At 39.6% G+C, this 5,881-nt stretch overlaps 1 long non-coding RNA gene across 1 annotated transcript; it reads left to right on the plus strand.

Moving 5' to 3' along the window:
• The first annotated feature begins 2,907 nt into the window (after positions 1–2,907).
• Positions 2,908–4,170, plus strand: LOC144799613 (uncharacterized). The gene is made up of 5 exons (XR_013603847.1): positions 2,908–2,953; positions 3,067–3,134; positions 3,346–3,413; positions 3,499–3,565; positions 4,096–4,170. It is a non-coding gene; the product is annotated as an uncharacterized LOC144799613 (long non-coding RNA).
• Positions 4,171–5,881: the final 1,711 nt, after the last annotated feature.

Below are 5,881 nucleotides of genomic sequence, written 5' to 3' on the forward strand. Positions count from 1 at the left end.
GGTACATAAGGACCTAGCAAATCCCCCTGGACGGCCGATCGTTTCTGGCTGCAATTCTATCCTGAAACCCTTGGCTCAATATGCCGATCACTTCATCCGACCCTTTGCCACTGAGCAACCATCACATATTCGAGATACAATGGCAGTTGAAAACTTTGACTTTGGCCCCATGGTAGACATACTTGTTACCATGGACATAGAAAGTCTTTATACAAACATACCCCAGCAAGAAGTATTAACTATTCTTAGAGACTTGTTGGAAGACCGTCCAAGACCACACGAGGTTCCTACAGACTTCATAGTTGAATGCGTGCACATTTCACTATGTGAAAACTTCTTTTTTTATGACAACAGATTTTACCAGCAACTGAATGGAGTTGCTATGGGGGCAATTTATGCCCCGGATATAGCAAATATCTATGTGTCTCATTTTGAAACTCAGCATATTCACGATGTATCCAACCCTTTCTCTGATAACATCTGGAAGTGGTTGAGATACATCAATGATATTTTTATGGTCTGGCATGGCACGGAAATGGAATTACAGGATTTTCATGTTTGGCTCAATACCAGAAGCCAACATTTGACATTCACTCTTGAATATAACACCCAGGAGATGAATTTTCTTGACATCTACATCAGAAATGATGTCTCCAATCACCTATACACTAGCCTATACACTAAACCCACCTCTCGAAATACTTTTTTGAAGCCATCACCCTCAAGCCCTAAAGGATGAGCTACCATTTGGCCAATTTATGCGCTTGCGCAGAAATTGTACCCTTAAAACAGACTACTTCTGTGAGGCTAAGAAACTAAAAGAAAAACTGAAGGCAAGAGGTGATCCAACCAAGCTCTTGAAAAGATCAATGAAAAGAGCTTGGTATAACCACAGGGAAGACCTGCTTAAAGTTAAAGACCGCCCTAAAAAAGAAAACCTGATTTGTGTGTCGAACTTTGGAACACACACAAATGCTGTTAAGAAAATCATACTCAAACATTGGAACCTTTTGGTGTCCATTCCTGAGTTTGTACAGAAGCCACTCTTTGCTTTCAAAAGAGGTACTAATTTACAGGACCGTCTTGTGCATGCCTATGACAGCAAGAAAGATCATAATATAGTGGATAATATGAGACAACTTATCCCTATTATTGGACATTTTAAGTGCAGGAATTGCCAAGCATATCACACCACGGAAACAGTCAAAACATGTACAATTAATGATGTCAATATAACACTGATGTCGTTTTCAAACTGTAATACCACTAATGTGGTTTATTGCATAAAATGCCCATGCAATTTGCACTATATTGGCAAAACCATTCAGCCTATAAAAAAGAGGATACTACAACACCAATCGCGCATTCGATGCAAAACTGAAAATGCACCCCTTGTAGAACACTACACCAGATCAGGACACACATTCAATCAAATGATTTGGTGAGTCATTGATGTGATTAAACCAACAAAACGACAAAAATATGTTGATCGGATTCTAGCCCTGAGGGAAGGTAAATACATCTGCAATGCAAATACAATTGAAAAGGGCATAAACAGTGCAACTGAATGGCATGCTCTAGCTTGCCTATAACAACAAGATCTGTATGCACTTTTTGTAGGTCTCCAGCTGTATTTTGGTGGAATTTCAGAATAGATCCTTTAGGCATAACTCAGTTTATTCAGAAAATGACACAAAACGGTTATAGATTACAAGTTATTAGTCTGTATCTAAAGAAGGCTACATAGATTGACAATTGAACTTCAATATAATATATACACAAAAAGATTATGTATTGTATTCTTATAAACACTGTATGACATCTGGTAATTGCCCTTTAGTGATGTTGACATATTAGTCAATCAATTAAATGTCAATGTATGCATCTATAAATATATCCATTTGAAATGTCGTATACTTTTATCTGTAGCACTACTAAGAGGTTGTTGGTTACCGAGGAACAGATGGTGTATTTGATTATCATGGATTACATAGATACATTACTCAATTGAGAAATAGCTGAATGTTTAAAACTAGATATTAATCCATGAAAATGTAATGTAACCCATACGTTCTACCACCAATAGGCTATTGGCCACCCATAAATATATATTTCGATCATCATGTGTAAGCCATATACTACTGATATACTCCTAAAATAGAATGATATATTTCTGTTGATTCAGTTGATGCAACATAACTAAATATATCAGGCAAAGTTGATTGATTTGCGCAGTCATAATGTGCTGTTCTTAACTGCAGGAATGAAGTCTTCTGTTTAATGCCATTTTGATGTAAACCAGCAGGGGGCTTAACAATTATTGAATCCTTTGAGCACCCTCATTTGGTTGAAATACATGAATATTGTATCTAGCGCTTCATGTATGAGTGGTTACATGTAGCGAAATCAATAAAGTTGGCACTTGAAGTAACCACTAGGCAATTTATATGTTGTTATGATTCAATAGCGAAGTGTGATTGTAGAATGACAATAATGTAAAGATATCGATGTTGTATATCAGGGTCATTCACATTAAATAACTACAGCAAACTAAAATGTGTTTCCTGTTACGCAAGTTTTACATTGAAAATATATCGATGTTAAATATAGAAGGAAATTTACGATATACCCACAATAAATAAAATTGCGATGTCCGGTGCGCTCGACTATCACGGAAATGAATTTTTTACAGGCCAACTTTAAATATGAATGCTGTCAAATACTTATAGAGGCACGTAATTAGTCCAACTTGACTTTATCCTTTGAGTGTGTTAAAATTAGGTACACTCCAAGATGGCCGCCGAATTACTGAGACGATCTGGTAACATTGTAATGCTAGTCCCATTTTGATCTCCAAACACAAGCCTTTAAAACACGAGTGAGAGATTGCTCTGGTTTTTGCTGTGTAGTCAACCCTTGCTGTGGTGACAACTCTCTGAGCACTTCGAGCCAGGTGAGAGACTTTACCCAAATTTTGGGCTAGAATCTATATGACATTTATTTATTCTTGTTGATGATATTTCCCAACAGACTCCTAATGGATTTCTGTTACTCTTTTATTTATAGACCTGCCGTCTCCTTTAAATAAATATAAAAGTAGCATAAGACGCCCTGCGAGGATCTTTGCACAGCAGGTATCTATTCTATCAAATGAATGCCTTACTTAGTTCACTCTTGACCGAAATGGCTCTTCTGGGATATCTCTGTGTGAGATATAAATGACTGTAATTGTAAATCATCAGTGGATATCCATATGCGGGGTCCAATCGATTGCAAAATTGTTTAATCATGTCTATGAGAATATGAGATATACTCATAATTTTTTGTATAATTTTTCATTCATAGATCTGCTGTTCTCCAAAAAATAATTAATTAATATCGGAACACTCTTTGCCATGTGCTTTACGCAGTAGGTATGTACGTGTCCAAAGGGATTGGTAATTTGACTGCCTCTCTAGTGGAATAAGTATTGATTGAGATATTGCGCTCTCTTTTTAGGACATCACTGAACGCATTTAACCCACCAGTAAATATCCGGAAAGGCGACTACACCCTTACTTGACAGGTACATTTACCAACCTGTTTGATTGAGACAGTAGGCTAACCTATGCCTTATGATGTAATTTATCGCTTAGGTTATAAACACCAGTTCCTCAAAGTCGTGGGCCTTTAATAAATCATTCACACGGACAATGGTGAAGCAAAATAAATGAAGATATCTTACGTGTTAATGTGCAGGCCATATCTATGTATATAGGTTAACATATAATACAATACTGGTCAGTTGAAACACTTGCCGAATGCTGTGATGTCCAGCTTGCTTTTTCCTAACAAATATACAGAATTGTTTGCCCTTGGCCCCCACAACCTAAAGGTAGATTATAAATTAAAAACATCAATGTCTTTCTAGATTCCAAAAAGACTCCACCTTAGATATTACATGTGAGCTGTAAATAGGATGTGCAGCGAGTAACATAATATGTTGATGCCAATATGTTTCCGAGTAGATAATGCTCTAAGAAAAATGGAAACATCGAAGAAAATCTGGAGTAATGACTGTAGCACGCTAAAATTAGTTTTTCGTGTGTCTTCCAGTTTTGCGTGCACTGAACACGAAAGGGACTGGATAAACGAAATATCTGTGACAGCCTTTTTCCAAATTGTGAAGGTATATATTTGATTATACTGTGTTGCTCCTTCATACGGTGTGTCTATTACAATGTATAATGTAAACAAACTGTGCCATGCCAAAAGTCATTGTCAGAAATGATGTAACCATATATAGGTTCAGAATTTATGTTGACTTGTCAAGTTTCTAAATGGTATTTGTATAATTAGAGCTATCATTAAGTGTGGTAAAAATCCCAGTCATTTAATTACTGTGAGGTTCTATAGAGACCTTATGTGTATTATGTATATATAATTGAAGTTTTATTTTTTAGAACTGAGAGATTGTTTTTAATAATAACTCTGTTATTTTTAGGGATTTTCAAGATATGATTCTCATTGTCCTGAAGATGGTCTCAGCAACTCAACAATAGAGACCGAAAAGTCGACATACGCTTTTTCTATTGGATTAGTAAATCAATTGTAAATAGGTAGAAAAGTGTCTAGAATTGTTATATAGAAGTTCTCTTTGATTGACACATGAAATGTACTTCTTATAACAGTGCTATCTATTTTGTACCCTTTTTCTTGTGAAGTATTAAATACAAAAAAATTCATATACACCTGTTCTTAGCTCTCATTCTCATTAAGATCACCTTTGGTGGCTTATGTATATTGATTAAATACTTGCTGTTGCAGTTTTTTGCACTATCGGCACCATGTTTTTTAGGCCGCTAATTGATGTTTGAAATTCTGTTTAAAATCTAACAGCAGTAAAATCCCTTGAAGGTATCTTCACCCTACCGTACATATTGCCCAAACCCTCAAGGGTATATTGGGTTGCTCATTTTTTGGTTACCACGGGAAGATAAATGAGGCATGGGCTCTCAGTAGCCATTAAAACAAATGTGCCCCTTTTGTTAGAGCCACATGCGGCTCTGAAATCAAATAGTCCAACGTTGGAGCCACCTAGGCTCTAAGAATAAACATGCCATAACGGGGGCACCCACGGGCCCCTCTGGCCGTGGAAATGAATATGCCCCCTTTGTTGGAGCCATGTAGGCTCTTAGAATAATAGGGCAAAACGTTGGAGCGGCCCGCTGCCAGATGGGGCCACTCTGATTCTTCACGGCTGTCAGGGTAAGGTAAGGGCACCACTGGCCCTCGGGCCCCCACTGGGGCCTCCTAATTAAATATGCCCATCACGTTGGAGCGGCCCGCTCTCCCGCAGGTCACCTCAGGGAACAAGGCACACAACAGAAGAGGAGCCCTCACTCACCTGGCTCTTTGCTGGGGGGGAATACTCTTCCTCTGGTCCTCTCGGTCAGCACCTCGGATCCTCTGACACACTGGCTGCCCTGGACACTCCTCCGGTCTCCCTGGCAGATGCTGGGGACAGCTGTAAGGGAGCACGCACAGCTCCAACTTCATCTGTGGGTCGGAGCTCTCCTCTCCACACGGGAGCCCCGCTTATTTGCAGACTTTCTTGGTCACCGTCCAGTGCGGGGGTGGGGCTCCCGCCTGGACTTTTCATCTGGCCAGCCTTTCCTTTTTGCACCGGAGCGCGGGGTGGGCTCCGTCGTCTTCCGTATTTTCTCTTGGGATTCCGTGGGCGCGGGGCTTCCCTCGGGACAGGGGAAGTCCCGCCCCACGTCAGGCAACACGCAGCCTGACCTCCGGTTTTACCCAGCCCCGGCTGTGATTCCTTCAAGGTTTCGGCAATGCGGGGTAGGCTCCCGCTTTCAGAAAACAGCCATTGCGGGGTGGGCACCCG

The sequence above is a fragment of the Lissotriton helveticus genome, chromosome 12 (assembly GCF_964261635.1).
Source record: "Lissotriton helveticus chromosome 12, aLisHel1.1, whole genome shotgun sequence".
Lineage (NCBI taxonomy): Eukaryota > Metazoa > Chordata > Amphibia > Caudata > Salamandridae > Lissotriton > Lissotriton helveticus.